Source organism: Notamacropus eugenii, chromosome 3, assembly GCF_028372415.1.
Source record: "Notamacropus eugenii isolate mMacEug1 chromosome 3, mMacEug1.pri_v2, whole genome shotgun sequence".
Lineage (NCBI taxonomy): Eukaryota > Metazoa > Chordata > Mammalia > Diprotodontia > Macropodidae > Notamacropus > Notamacropus eugenii.
This window is the reverse complement of record NC_092874.1, coordinates 121,895,690-121,911,127: the sequence shown is the minus strand read 5'-3', so window position 1 is coordinate 121,911,127 and position 15,438 is coordinate 121,895,690. Positions and strand designations below refer to the sequence as shown.

The following is a 15,438-nucleotide window of genomic DNA, read 5'->3' as shown; positions in this document are numbered from 1 at the left end:
CACAGAGACCCAGAGGGGAGGGGGAGGGACCAGACGAGACTGGAGAAGGACCCATGAGTCCTGATTGTGAAGCAAGGGCACTAGTTGGGAGCTGCCTTTAAGAGAGGTGCAGGGAAGGGGCAGGGAGAGGGCTGATGAGAAAAGCAGGAAGCTGATTGGTGCTAGCTTTGTACTGCTGGAGCAAATGAGTACAGATACAGATTGGTAACGGGGAGAAGCAGTTAACTGGTGAGTAGAGTGGGTGAGGTCTGAAAAATCTTTATTTCATCCTGGCCCTGGCGCAGGCCCAAGCCTCTGGGGGATCAGTTTACTTTTCTGTACAATGAAGAGGGTACAGTTAGCAAGAGACAGAGCAAAGAGAAGCCCCGCTTTTCTTTAATACTGTGTGCCTCCTCTCCCACCCCCACCCCGTCTTATTCCCTCTTCTCAGCATGGTGTCCTAAGCACTGGAGCTAGAGTCAGGAAAACTGAAATTCAAATTTCAACTCAGATACTTATTGGCTGTGTGATCCTGGGCACCTCAGTTTCTTCACCTGTAATGTGAGGGGGCTGGACTTTACCATGACCTCTTAAGGATCTTTCCCAGCTCCCTATCTGTGATCTTATGGGTACAGTCCACTATGATCAATGAACAAGCATTTATCAGTAGCCTCCTGTATACCGGGTACTGGGGAAATAGATAAAGAATGAAACAATTCCTATTCCAGAGTTTACTTCCCTCCATCTTGCTAAATCCCCTCTTCTTCCTCTCTCTATTTATCTCTTTCTTTTCTTTCTTTCCCTTTCCCTCAATTCATCTCCCTTTCTTCCTTCCTCTCTTCCTTTTATCCCTCCCTCCCTCTAATTCTTCCCCTTTACCTTCTTTTCCCTCAATTACTCCATTTCCTTGTTTTTCTATCTCTTCCTTCTTTCTTACCGTCTATCCCTCCCTATTTACTCTTCCTTTTGCTGTATTCCCCCTTTCTCTCTATCCTCCCCTCCTCTCCTTTCCCTCTGTCTCTCCCTCCCTTTCCCTCTCCTCACTCCTCTCTATCCTTCTCTCACCCCCTTTCCTTCATCCCTCTCCCAAAGCCCCAAACACTTGCGTATGGAGAGAAGCATTTCCGGTCCTTTTTGTATTCCATTTCAGGCTCCCCTGGGAGGAGGGGTGGTTATCCCAGCTGCCTCCTGGGCCTTCCACTGAGTTGCTCAGCAGTGACTCGCCCTCACTGGTGCAGATGAGAAAGCTCAGAGCAGATGAGGCACAGATGTCAGAAGCAGCTGGGGCACCGGGTCTGTGACCATCTACTGCTACCTCTCCACCCTCCCCCAGGGCCCTCTTTCCACAGCCCAGCTCCTTCTTGTCACAATGGGGGAGGAAGGATCAACTCCCTCAGCATTCTAGCCAGGACATGCCAGCAGTGCCAGAAGCCCATAGCCTCTTGGCAAACAATTCCTCCTCCCTCTGGCTTTTCTCCCCCATTCCTTTCCTACTATCCCCACTCCTCCAACACACACACACACACACACACACACACACACACACACTTTCATGATGCCCTACACAAATTCTTCCTCTCCTCTGGCACCAACATAAGCATCCTTGTGTTTGAATGAGATTGAGAGTCAAAATAGCCTTAAATCACCTAGCTGAACTCCTTCACTCTGCAGGTTAGAAAAGTGAGGCTCACACAGACTAAGTGATTTATTTAAGGTCAGATCCCAGGGCCTCAGGTCCAAATCCAAGGCTCTTTCCACTATACCTCCTTACCAGCTCTCAGACTCCAGATTCATTTACAAATTGTGCTGTACAATAACTGATAACAAACCCCAGCATGACCTGAGCAAGGCCCTTCATCGTTTAATTACACTACAAAAGGCTATCCTAGATGTCTCTCCTGCTCCAGGTTAGTCCCTGTGAAAGAATGATATGTGTGTGTGTGTGTGTGTGTGTGTGTGTGTGTGTATGTGTACATCTATCTATCGAAATCTACCTATCTGTCTGTCTGTCTATCTATCTATCTGCAATAAAACCAAACACTTCTGAGAAGAGTTGCTCCTCACTGGAATGGAGTCCATGGATACTGCCTTCCGCCGATGCAGACATCCTCTTCTCAAATTTCAGCTCCCCTAAGAACCTCATGGGTTTGAGGACATCATGGCACCAATATCTTAGCAGAAGTGCTAGATGCCAGAGTGAAGTAGAGAACAAATTGCAGATGGATCTTTTGTCCTGATTGGCCAGACACCCTTTGAGCCACTTTGATTTTGTCCTCTGCACTGAAGTAGTGGTTCTGGTTTGTTGACATTTTTGTCCATGGTATTGAGGGAGCCCATCTCCCAGTTTAGGGGGAATCCCAGCAGAGAAGAAGTATTCCCCTAGGGACTCTGGGACGGCTGCCAACAGAGAGCCCATCATCACCGTGGAAGCTCCATAGGCAAGAGCTTTGGCAATGTGGCTAAATTCTGGATACCACCGTCAGCAATGACTGGGACACCAAAGTGCCCATGCATATTCTGAGACTTTGTACACAGCTGTCACCTGGGGCCACCCATATGCCAGCACCTCTTGTGTTATGCAGATGGAATCACTTCCCATGATGACCCCTAGAGCCTCGACTCCAGAATCAATGAGGTTTTTGGTCTGTGCAGGTGTTACCACATGGCCACAGATATCTTGGAAGTTGTTCTATTTCTCTTTGATTTACTTGATCATGTTCATTTGGAAAATGGAGTTTCCTTGGGGAGAGTCCAGCACAGCCGCATCCACACTGGACCAGGCCAGCAAGTGAAGCTGATACTTGTCATCCTCCTGGGTGCTGATTGCTGCCCTGCACAACAGCTGCTTCTTGGTATCTTTAGCTACCACTAGATAATTCCAAATCTTCTTCAGGTTTCTGCAGGCAATAATGGCTCATCCACCTTCATCATAGGCAGCTTCCCTTTCTTGCTCTTCTGAAGGATTTCATTGGCTTCCTTTAGTGTGACTCCTGCAGGAGCCACCACTAGATCCTCTTGCCTGATCATGGTTTCTCTCAGGAAATGGTCACATTCCTCCTTCTTGACAAAGTTGAGGGCATGAGAGGTGATGATGCCAACTAGGCTGCTGCCCAGCTTGCCATTGTCTGTAATTGGGATCCCACAGAAGCCATGCCTTGCCTTGACTTCATGCTTGCCTCTGACTTGATCTTTGGGGCTCAGGACCACAGGGTCAGTGATGAAGCCCTGCTCATATTTCTTCATTTTGTGCTTCGTAGGTCTAGAATTCTGAGCCAATATCTCTTGTGAGCAACATCTCAGCCTCAGTGACTCTGTCCATCGGGGATGAAATAAGTGGGGTCTTCAGGGTTATCTTCTGGATAAGTGCTGAGGTTAGGTTTATTTGCTCTGCTGTGAAGTCTACACAACCCAGGAAAATGAGAAAGTCATGGTATATGAGCCCATCCCTGCAGTGTCCAGGTAACAAGTGCCGCCATTGACGAGGCAGTCTGCTATGTTGGGGAGAGGACTGGACAGGACCAGGGGAGGAGGGAGTGGACTGGGCTGGAAGGAGGCCTGGGAAATGATGCATGGGAAATGATGCTTCTCCCACAGAGCAGCAAGAGGCTCAGTGGTGCCAGCATCAACCTGCCAACGGCTCTGTATCCTAACAAGGTGTCTTTTTAAACTTTCAGAGTAAAATTGATGACACATTACAGCAGAAACATATAAATGTGAGTTATTATTGCTATCAGTTTTCATGGGCTGTATATCTTAATAATGAGTCAAGTGCGCAAAGAGTGATTCCTTTCAAAAAGCATGGTAATGTGGAAAGAGGTAAGTTTTGGAGGTAAGACACCCAGGTTCAACCTCTAGGTTTACTTCTAACCCTGGAAGTCCTGGTGATGAGGGCTGGAAGGGGTAGGTGACACCCTCACAAGGACCAGAGTACCAGGGGCAGGTCACCTGGAATGAATTCTCAGACTCAAGCATTGTTGAGATCAAGGTAAAGATTTATTACGTTTTTCAGGGGGCAAGAGTTCTTAGGGAACCTGCAACCTTAGAGGGGTACAGGTAAAGTTTATATAGGATATTCTATAGGAAACGTGTGCCAAATATGCGAAGTAGGTGATTCAGGGAGGGATTAGAGAGCGGTTAAGGAGTGGTTAGTTCTTAAAGGAACATGTGCTTTTGGTATCTACCCAGAGTTCATCAGGAAATAGCCCAAAGAGGGCTGACATGAAGGTGTGTTTTTAGGCTTGAAATGTCACTAAACCAATTAGCGGTCAGGTCTGACTCAGTTTCCTCAGCTGTAAAATTTAGCGGTTGGATTTTATGATCTCTAAGGTCCCTCCTCAACTGTATGTGACCTTGGACATCCCATTTACCCCCATTGAGCTGCAACTTCTTTATGGTGGGGGATGAGTGGAGGGGGGAGGGTAAGACTAGATGATCTCTAAATTCCTTTCTATATCCAAAGCATGTGATTTACTGAGGATTCACAATATGGAGAATTTTATGCTATGAGTACTTATAAAGGAATTAGGGAAAACAATCCCAGAAAAGATAAATGCAGATATGGACATAAAAGAAACATAGTCATAAGATCATAGGTTCATACATTTGGAACTAGTAAGAACCTTTGAGATCCTCCACCCAACCTCCCCATTTTACAGAGAGAAAAAAACTGCCCGAGAAGTAATCAACCATAAATATACAAAATCAGAGAGCAGGGAAAAGAGTTCTGGACTCGGAATCAGAGGAGCTGGGTTCAACGCCAAAACACTGCTACTTCCCTGAGGTATGTTGTTAAACATTTATCAGCTGGCTCTCTGGAAAAAGAAAAAAAATATATCTGACAACTTAATCTACATTAACATTTTCCCATCATTTTCTCAAGTCTAGATAATCACAAAACAGTAAATTAAGCCCTTATGTGTAGCATTTTATTTTCTGAAATATAGATATTCACAATCAACATTTAACAATCAGTTCCTGTTGATTTGAGCTGGCTCCAGCACACTCAGGCTAATTACTACTTGTTAGTCTCTCCAGATCTCACTTCATTCACCCTGTTTCTCACTCGCTGATATACACTAGCTGATATGTCTTTGTACCCACCCAAAATATGGTGACCCTGACCACTCTTCCATTTCCGGAACCATAATCCAATTAGCTCTCATTTCCTGAAAAGTTAAGTTAATATACTCCTACTCAAAAACTCTACAACAATGTCCTTCCCAGGCCATCCTTCTCCTGTGTGTCACCTCCCCCTGTTGGAATGTAAGCTTCTGGTAACAAATGTCAAAGTCAATCAAAACAAATTCCAGAATTGGCATATTTGTTACATCTGTTTCCCTTTTCTTTTCTTTTCTTTTTTATTTTCGTGGAGGTAAAAGGTGAGAAAGAAAGAAAATAGATTTTTGTTTATTGAAAAAAATTAAATTTAAACTTTAAAGATCAACTCTTTAAAAAAAGAATGTAAAGAAAGTTAAGGAGAAAATAAAACACATTCTTCCTGAATGGCTCAGAAGAGAAATAAAAATTGTGGGAGCAGAATTGGTGGCCTGTACAGTAAAAATAAGGGATAGAGTTGGGGGGGGGGGGTGGAAACACCTTACCTGATAAACCAAAAATCAAACACTAGGTTGGGAATGCTAATATACAGAAGTGAAGGACAATCTAGAAGAAGAGAAGCAAAAAACAACATGAGAATGAAATATATTCACTATGCAAACAAAACATACCAACCTCGAAGACAGGACACACAAGAGATAAATTCAGAATCATAGATCTCCCTGGAGAACAAGAAAGGACAAAAAATCTTAACACCACAGTGCAGGAAATAAAAGAAAGGAACTGCCCAGAACTTCTGAACATAGAAAGTGAAATTCCAGTAGAAAGAACTCACAGATTACTTCCAGGAAAAAGCTCAAGGTTGCAAACTTCAAGATTTATAGTGTCTAAATCTGGCAATTCAATTCAGAAACAACAGCTTCTGTGAGCTATCAGGAGAAAGACCTTCAAATACAAAGGAATGGAAAGTCAAATAACCCAAGACGGTTCTGTACTCATTAAGAAAACACAAGAGGGAATGGGGGAAAAAATGTGTTTCAAAGAGCTATGGAGTTCAGGATGCAGCCTAGAGTGATCTGCCCTGCAAATCTGAACTTAACCTACAAGACAAAAAGATCGATGTTCAATAATAAAGAAGAGTCTGAAACATTTTTAGAAAGAAAAAAGAAACTGAAGAATTTGTTTCCTGAACACTGCAAACAACAAATATATAAGAGGATTGAATAAATTCAGCAGCCAAGGATAGAAACAACAGTAAGAAACTTTTTTTCTAAATGTACACAAGGAGACAAAGGTGAAGGTTTATGTCTGATAGAAGTAACAGTGAAAAAGTGTGCATGGATATTTTTGACAGAACCCAGCAACAGTGATGAATGTCTTTGTGGGACTAAATACATTACATTAGGGGAGTGGGTAAGGAGGAGGGGTGAAGGATTGAAAAGTGAAGGGGAAGGAAGCCTTGAGGCATTGTTTTGGTGGTGGGGATGGGTTCACTTACAGTTTGGGGTCCTGGGAACCCCCAAGTGCAAGGGCACAAGGGGTCTGCCTCGATAGAATCCAACAACTTTTCAATCAAAGTAGCGAGGTTTATTTGTGATGCCAATAGAAGTGGGCTAGATTCTAAGTCAGTCTGTGGTATTATAACATCAGTATGGTAGGTGTATTCGTCCTTCATTGCCGAAGAAGACCATGCCGTCAGATAAATGATGACATGACTCCCACTTGACTTTGTTTTGAGTGAGGGAGGGCTGTGCAGATCACCAGCCTCACTTCTCCTCCAGAGCCATCTGAATCCAGTGACCAGATAGGATGACGGGAGATGACCCAGGATGAGGCAATTGGGGTTAAGTGACTTGCCCAAGGTCACACAGCTAGTGAGTGTCAAGTGTCCGAGGTGAGATGTGAACTCAGGTCCTCCTGACTCCTGCATGGGTGCTCTATCTACTGCAGCACCTAGTTGCCCCAGTATGGGTGGGTAAAATTGCTAGTAAATCTGCAGATTGATGGGGATAAGACTGATACTTACACACAGCCAAGTGAGAAGATCTGGATGGAATTAAGGAGCTGTAAATAGCCAGGGGTGGGCCAGGTGCAGACAATGAAAGGACTTAAGCGTTGTCACTGTGAAAGGGCAGCTAAAAGGATCATTGAGTACCTAGGCAGGGTAGGGTGGGTCAAATGCTTCAAATAAATGCCAGCATGGGAAAGTTCAGGGGAACGACCTGGTCTTTTCCTTTTAGGGGTTATTAGAGGTTAAAAATAACCCCATCATTGGTCCAAGTCCTATCACTCCACTAGTTCCACAGGCAAATGCTCCTATGAATGAAGAGATATGGTCCATGAAGGGAGATGGAAACCTTGTACTGGATGTGACCTGGAAGACTTGGGGATTGAAAAGTTTTCTAATTTTACCTTGGGGGACAGGGAGTTGGAATTCCTGGGGCAACTAGCACCTTGGAGAGTGGTAGAGCATGGACCCAGGAAGGAGATTTAGAGGAAAATGGAGGGGTGTGTGTGTGTGTGTGTGTGGCAAACAGGGGAGAGCATAGATCAATCATGGGCTGTAGTGGGAGAAGGACTCTAACAAGGGGAAGTGTCCTCTCTGACACCTAAAATCAATGGAATTATTCTGAAGTCAAACACCATGGAAAAGGAGAATCTTTGGGGCAAGCCCTACTAGACAGGGGAAGGAACTGCCTAGAAGGAAGAGCCTAGAATGAATACCTTGTAAGCTTTGATTGTATGAGGAATACAGAGAAAAGAGAGACCAGATAATTATAGAGATCAGGAATCAGAGAATGAGGATCTAGAGTACACAGAAAGAGAGTCCATATAATTAAAGAGTGAGGAAAATCCTTTTTGAAAATGAGTGCAAAAATGAAATAGATTTTAAAAAACCAAACTAATGAGTAGAACTAGTTGAAGGAAACTAAAGGAAAGGAGAATCTACTTCACTGACTTAGAGGGGGAAAAAGAGAGGAAACATTATATAACAGCAGATAATAGCAGGAGAGAGAAAAGAATTAATAAACAAAAAAAGCAAAGGGTAAGGAGTAACAAATTAGAGGGGGACATCAGAGGTGAGAGGAAGAGTGCCAGTAGAATAAAGTTACCTTTAAAAAGATTGAGGTAAAGTAACTGAAGGGACATTGTACTGTGTTTACAACAGAAAGGGGGAGGGGGCTCATAACTTGGGGGAAAAAACAATATTAGAGATTGATAGAGGAAAATATAAACCTAATTCTAATAAATTTAAGTATGAATGGATTAAACAATCCAATAAAATGAAAAAAATGGCAGGATGGATAAGAAAACAAAACTCTACAATCTGTTGTAAATGATACACATTTTTTAAAAATGCAGAAAATTTAAAAAAAAGAATGTAAGCTTCTTGAGAGTAAGGATTGCTTTTGCTTTTATATTTGTGTTCCAAATAGTTAGCACAGAGCTTAGCACAAGGCAAACACTTAATAAATGCTTATTCATTCATTTGTTCATCCAATCATGAGAGGGTTAAACCCCTGATCATTAAAGTCCTTTCCAGCTCTAAGACCCTCCGATCCCATGACTAATGAGGGAGTTTGGATTCATTGATTTTCTTTGTTACAAGGGAAGCCTCATTGGATAAGATGTAGGGAGGTTTTGTGTTTGGAAATGACTCTGACAAAGAACAAAAGGCATTAATAAAACTTTTTTATAGTGGTACAAAAAAAAAAAGAAAAGTAGGGAAAATTTAGGAATCTGACCTAGAGAGCAGGCATGTCGGTCCTTTTGCATTAGCTAGAATATAAATATGTAGAATAAAGGAAAGAACAAATAAAGAAGGTAGATGCTGAGGATCCTGCATAATTTACTTAGACTTTGCATTTTCCCTAGGTTCATTTGCATGTCCAATCAGAGTGCATCAAAAGAATGAAGAGGAAACTAGTTGGACCAACTTTCATTTAGTTCCATAGTCTGTAAAAAATTTTCTGGGTAGAGTGTCCACCAGGGATTTAACAAAAGTTAAAAGGGATTTTCAGACTTCAAGTCAGGTAATTATCTGGAAGAAAGTCAGTCAAAAGAATAGACTTAATTTTAGCCTAAAGGCTTGTAGCTTTTGTTGGTTGGCTGACTGGTGGAGGGATGGGAGTGTGTGTGTGTGTGTGTGTGTGTGTGTGTGTGTGTGTGTGTGTGTGTGTGTGTGTGTGTTGGGGGAGCAGAGGGCGAGGAGAAGGGAGGCAGAGCCCTAAGCTATTCACTAAAAAAAAAAAAAAAAAATCAGCCTAAGCTCCTCAGGGAGAGTCTTTCTAGCCGTTGCATCCCAGGATATGGTGCCAGGAACAGCAAATGGCCCCAAAGAGGTTAAATAGCTGAAGTCTAGCAGATGGTTGGAAGGAGCACTTCAGCCAGCACAGGAGAAGCAGTGGCATGACAGAGAGGAGAGATAGAAATCCCAGCAGAATCGGGGTACTGAGTAGAGAAGCAGAGTCTGTTCAAGGCCCAGAAAGAAAACAATGAGATGATACTCCCTGAGGATGTGGACAATTCTGCAGCACCAGAAGCGTGTTGCTGGGGCTGTGAAGTCTCTCAGCTTATCCTCCTTCACTCATGTTCCTTGGCCACATAAGCTATATCTGTGCTGGCCCCCTCCATGCACGTTCCCTGCTCACAAATGTTCCCTGACTGTATCTTTATACAATGGAAAAATGCTGACTCTAGAATCAGAGAATTTAGTTTCAAATCTAGTTCTGTTACTACTTGTTTCCTTAGGCAAATCATTTAAACTCCCTGAGCCTCAGTTTCCTTATCTGTAAAAATGAGGAGATTGGACTAGTTGGCTTCTGAGCTCCCCTCCAACCATAGATTGATGCTGCTGATATGATTTCTTCCTGACTGGTGGTGTGGGCATATATTACCATATGTAGTACACAGAAAAGTGGGGAGGACTGGCACCTATGGCAGGAGGGCTTGCCATGGCCTTTTCCAGGCTGCTTATCTACCTTCGATGTTCACCTGTCACTCAACTCTCACTTGTGGCTCCAAGAAGCTGTAGCATGACCAGTGGCCACACTCTGGCAAAACCATCTGCAGACTAAACCAGGTTGAGGATAACCCACAAGAGACCTATTGGGAATTAGAGGGATGTCTGTCCCAATCATTTGACGACTTCCACCAGCAGAATGGACAGATGGGCAGTTTGTCCCGATGGCTTGAAGGCGGCAGAAGTAGGTGCTGGGGAATGCTTAGAGCTTGGTGAGACAGTGAAGATGCCGAGGTCACCCACTGCATCCCCAGCCATCACCAGTCATTCTGAGATTTGTTTTGCCATTGGACTTCAATGACTCTGAAAGAGAGAGTGAGGACAATGACACTGCCTCACTTAAACCAAATTTATGCTCGAGTCAAGACATCACCTGTGATGTCATTAGTTTTCTTTGAAAATGAAGGATGAAGAAGGACAACACAGAAAAGTATATTCCATGTGCTCATGGGAAGATCTTTTCTAGGTACTTTTTTGCTACGCCTTTTGATTAAAGGTCTTTTGATTTGAACTAATGTGTCCTCCTATTGATTGGTATAAATAAACACATTATGGGGGTGGGGTGGTGATAAACTTTGTCTCCAGTCTGAAATAGTTTTCTGAGGGCCCCTATGTAAGGAAAACTATAAGGAATACAGACAACTGACAAAAGATTCTTCCTAACGCACAGTAAGGGTCATGCATGACCTTGACTCTCTCTTCTCCACCTGTTAGCTCAGCCCTCTGTAACTTCCTCAAGTGGTCATCCAGCCTACATCCAAACACCTCCAATAAAAGGAACTCACTATTCATTGAGACAACTCTATTTCCACTCCACTTTGCCCTTGCAACTCTGTGGGTTTCCGCTCCTCAGAATAAGATGTCCCTCCTAGGGTAAGATCATTACTTCTAATCTCATCACTAGGCTTTGATGTTGCCTCCCTCAGTCTCTTCTCCCCCCTGGTGGAGGACTGGAGACTGGAGTATCAAACTCCTTTCCCCTCCTCTCCTTAAAGAAATTAGAAAACAAGATAACCCCATGCCGGTATCCCCTGGGTTCCACCCTTTCACCCTTCTCCTCCCTCCTTCCACCTTCCTTTTGTGTGTTGTTTTTCCACCATTAGACTATAAACTCCTTGAAGGCAGGAGTGGTCTTTCTTTTTATTTGTATCAGCTCCTGACTCATCAGTACCCGACATCACGCACAGTGCCTAACACATAACAGCCACTTAATACATGCTTATTGAATTGAATTGATTTAATTGTTTGGAAGTTCTTTCTTAAATTGCCAGAAAGTGACACCCCTGTAACTTTGACCTGTTGGATTTCTCCTACAATAACTCTTGTATCCATTCCCTTCTCTCCACTTAAGCAGCCACTGACCCAGTTCACATTCTCACCTGAACCATTTAAGTAGCCTTTTAGTCTGTCTCCCTGCTTCTAGCCTCTTCTGTCTCCAAACCATCCTCCTCACAGCAAATCCATGTTCCTAAAACACAAATCTGACCATGTCACACACACTCCCTACCACCCAGGGATTCTATCTTACAAACTCCTCTGTTCAGCTTTCACAGACTGGCTCCAACCCATTTCTCTAGATTCATCTCCTAGGACTCTCCCTCAGGCATTTTTACGTTCTAAACAAAATGGCCTGCTCGAAGTTCCCCTTACATGACTTCCCTCCCTGTCTTTGCAGTGTGTCTCCCCATACTCACAATGTTCTCCTTCCTCATCTCTTCCCATTAGAATCCTTAGGTTTCCATCAAAAGATTTATATACTCTGATGCAGAGTGAAGTAGGCAGAGTCAAGAAAACAGCACACACAATGACTCTAGCAACAACCGCAAAACAAATCAAAAGTGTATGCTGTAAAATGACCAAGAACAAGCATAATCCCAAAGCAGAGATCTGAGAAGATGCCCCCGCCCCCATCCCCACTGCTTGCAGAGGTGGGAGATTCATGGCTGTGTACTATTTCATATATTTTCACACTTTTTCTGCGTTTTGATGTTTGCCAAGTTTTGTCTTTTCCTACCAACAACCTCTCTGCCTGGCTCTTCTCTACATGCTTAGCTTTAGTTACCTTGATCTCTCTTGGTTTTCCTTCTGCTTGTCTGGCCCCTCCTTCAAGGTTATTTTTTGCTAGATTTTCATCATCTGAAGGAGTGACTAGACAGGCAGAAGGAAAATGAAGAAGGAGTGGGGTCAAAAGCTAGAGAGAGGTCAAAAAGGATGAGGATTGAGGGGAGGCCATTAGACTTAGCAGTTAAGAGACCCTTGGTAACCTTGGAGAGAGCAGTTTCAGGTGTGTGGTGAGGTCAGATGCCAGATTGGCGAGGGATTGAGGAGTGAGATCTGGGAGCAGAGGTAAGAGTAAGGAGCATAGATAGCTTTAACATGGAGTTTGGCCACGAAAGGGAGAAAAGATAAGATCCTAGTTTATGCCCCCTTTTTACACACAGTGAAGGTTAAACCCACCAGGGCACATGCCTACAATAAGCAGGTCTTTCATATCTTCTGCCATTACCCTGGTATTCATAGACCCTTAAAAGTTCCTCCCATCCTATGCATGCTTCAACAGTTTGGTCCTTTGTAAATCTGGCCAGACCTAGGTTAAAATCCTAGCTGTCCCAATCTAGTTACAATTATATCCTAGAGATGTTTTCCTCCTGACACTCTGCTGAGGCGGCTGGAGTTTTGATAAGTAAAAGGAAGGAATTGTGCAGCATTTATTATTTTGGGGGTGAAAAATGGTTGAGATTAGGGCTACCCTTTACCCTCATTAAGAGGTTTCAGTAGGGGCCAGGGAATAGGGACCCTTGGAGATCAGAAGGGGTTGAATGAAGGTAAGTAGGAGATACTGGGGTAGCTACCTAGTACAGTGGATAGAGTGCCAGGCCCAAAGTTAAGGTGACTCTGAACAAGTCACTTGACCCAGTTTGCCTCAGTTTCCTCATCTGTAAAATGAGCTGTAGAAGGACATGCAAACCACTCCAGACTCTCTGCCAAGAAAGCCCCAAATGGGGTCATGGAGAGTCAGACATGACTGAAATGACTGAACTACAGCCAAAGGAGATAGTGAAGACAAGTGTTACTTTTTCCCAAAGAAATTCTGCCTGAGTCTTGTTTTCTGCTAGAAAAGAAAGATTAGCCCTTATTCCTCAGCATTGGGGTACTTCATGGTCCTTTGTTCCATCAGCCCAGACTCAGACTATCCACATCTTGGGATGAATAGCCTGGGAATTTAACCACTATTTATAGCCCTGCTTCTTACAGAAAGATATTGGGCCTCCCCTGAGCTATGTTTCACTTTCTCTCTCCTATTTCTGTGCTCAGTGGAAGGCTGAAAACCTCAGCATCCCATTGGGACCCAAGTCCAGGAAGATTAGAACCTGGAAGCAGAGCCTTTACTTTGAAAATCGGAGTCTCCCAGTCAAACTAAGCAAGACTTTTTCCCGTTCTCCAATTATTTTCACCCCTCCCTACCAGCCTGCCACACCTGCAGCCAGATTTGGCAGTAGAGAGAACATGGGGTCTCCACTCAGGCAGACCTGAGGTCAAATACCCCCTCAGATAGAAATAAATACTCCCTATTGTAATTATCATTGTCTCCCCAATAGCATGTAGGCTTAAGGAAGGGAGACTTTTCCCTTTTTCACCTTTGTATTCTCTGGGGCTTGGCAGAGTGTCTGGAACATAGTAGGTACCTAAAAAATATTGGTTGGTTCATTGTTTGAGGTCTAGGAAAGGCTGGCTGGAAAGTTCTGCAATTAACCAGCTGGCAACTAGTTCGGCAAACTACTGAATCTCTATGAGCTTCAGCATCCTCAGGTGTAAAAAGAAGGACCAGGTGGTCCCTAAAATCCCCTTCAGCTGCAGGGTAGTCTATTCTGAATCTAATGTGAATCTTTGCTTCAACAAGAGAGCTCAAGATTCGAGCATGAGAGAAGGGGGTTTGGTGAGTGGGGGGTGGGGTGAGAAAGGACAAAATGGGCCCAGACCTTACCCCTTCTTCTCCAGAAGCATTGGCTTTGGCCTGTGCAATCTCCTCCGAACAACCGCCATGGAATCTCCAAGGTCCTACTCTCAGAATTGGAGAGAAGCCCAGAAATTCTCTTGAGCCTGAAACTTATATTTCCTGGCAGCTTCCACCAGATGGCAGGCGAGATCAGCATCTCCCCATCATTGTTTCGGGCCTCTTCAGGAGACCAAGTAGGGGAGTGGAGGGGGCAGGGAGTGGGACTCAAGTCTAGGGCAACCATCCAGCCCCCTGCTTGGGGAAGAATGGGCTTCGGATCAGGCACTGGCATCACTAAGGACTTAGGCGTAGCCCAGTGTCTTTTCTGGTAGGCCCCAACCTTGTACAGTCAGCAGAAACTCATCTGTGATACTCTATCCTCTCTTACCAAGCCTCCCTCCTGGCTGTCTGGAGCATTCTCGTTGAGGGAAGAGAGAGGGTCCTCCTGTCATTCTAATTAGAACTGAGTATACAGACACTGAAATTTTAGGTCCGTACTACAAGGATTGCTTTTTGATGTGCCTCCATAGGCACACAATCTTTCAATCAACCATAAAACACTCATTAAGTGTCTATCTCACTGGGGCCATTGTGTTAGTTTCTGGAAATAAAAAGACAATGACAAAACAATTCTTGTCCTCAGGTTATGTTTTATTGAAGGAAAAGGCATGTCCATATACAGCTCAGTGTAAGTTAGGCACAAGATCGTTAGGTAGCCATTATCAGCTATGGAAATTAGGTGATCCTCTAAAGTATCACTTAGGGTGAGTTCTGAAGGAAACTGCAGAGATGAGGAAGGAGTGCATTTCCCATAGCAAGGAAACTATACACTTTGCAGAGGAGTGGACCTGGAACATTGTGTGTGAGAAGCAACAAACCTGTCAGCATGGGCTGCAGAGTAAAGTACCAGAAGCGGTGTGATGTGACATAAAGTCAGCCTCTTTTCAGTCCGATGGAAGTTGAGTAACCTCATTTTGAGTAAGAATGGTTTCATTCTGTGTTTTTGAATCCAGTGTCTAGGTAGGGGAGTAGGTAATAAATATTCAGTAAGCACTTGCAGTGTGCCTAGCACTGTGGTAAGAGTTGGGACTCCAAGTATAAGCCAGAAAGAATAAGGACCTTACATTCTAATGGAGAAGACAACACAGAAAAGGAAACTGGAAAGGACGAGGAGGGGGAAGAGGTAGCTGGGGAGGCATGGTGATAAGGTCCTTACAGTCAGAACATAGCCAGAAGGGGAGTGAATTATGGCCAACCTGGGCTGTCTCCAAAATGGAGGTCCCAAAAGGAACTTACCCATGGGAGAAGGGGTCTGCATGGAAGAGAGATATTACAGGGTAAGAAGGTCCCACATGCTAAATGAAGTGTCTGGGTCAGAGGGCAG

At 44.0% G+C, this 15,438-nt stretch overlaps 1 long non-coding RNA gene and 1 pseudogene across 1 annotated transcript; one reads left to right on the top strand and one right to left on the bottom strand.

Moving 5' to 3' along the window:
- The first annotated feature begins 203 nt into the window (after window positions 1-203).
- On the top strand, window positions 204-10,568 carry LOC140533276 (uncharacterized). The gene is made up of 2 exons (XR_011976860.1): window positions 204-1,886; window positions 3,237-10,568. It is a non-coding gene; the product is annotated as an uncharacterized lncRNA (long non-coding RNA).
- Window positions 1,864-3,242, bottom strand: LOC140533275 (inosine-5'-monophosphate dehydrogenase 2-like; annotated as a pseudogene).
- Window positions 10,569-15,438: the final 4,870 nt, after the last annotated feature.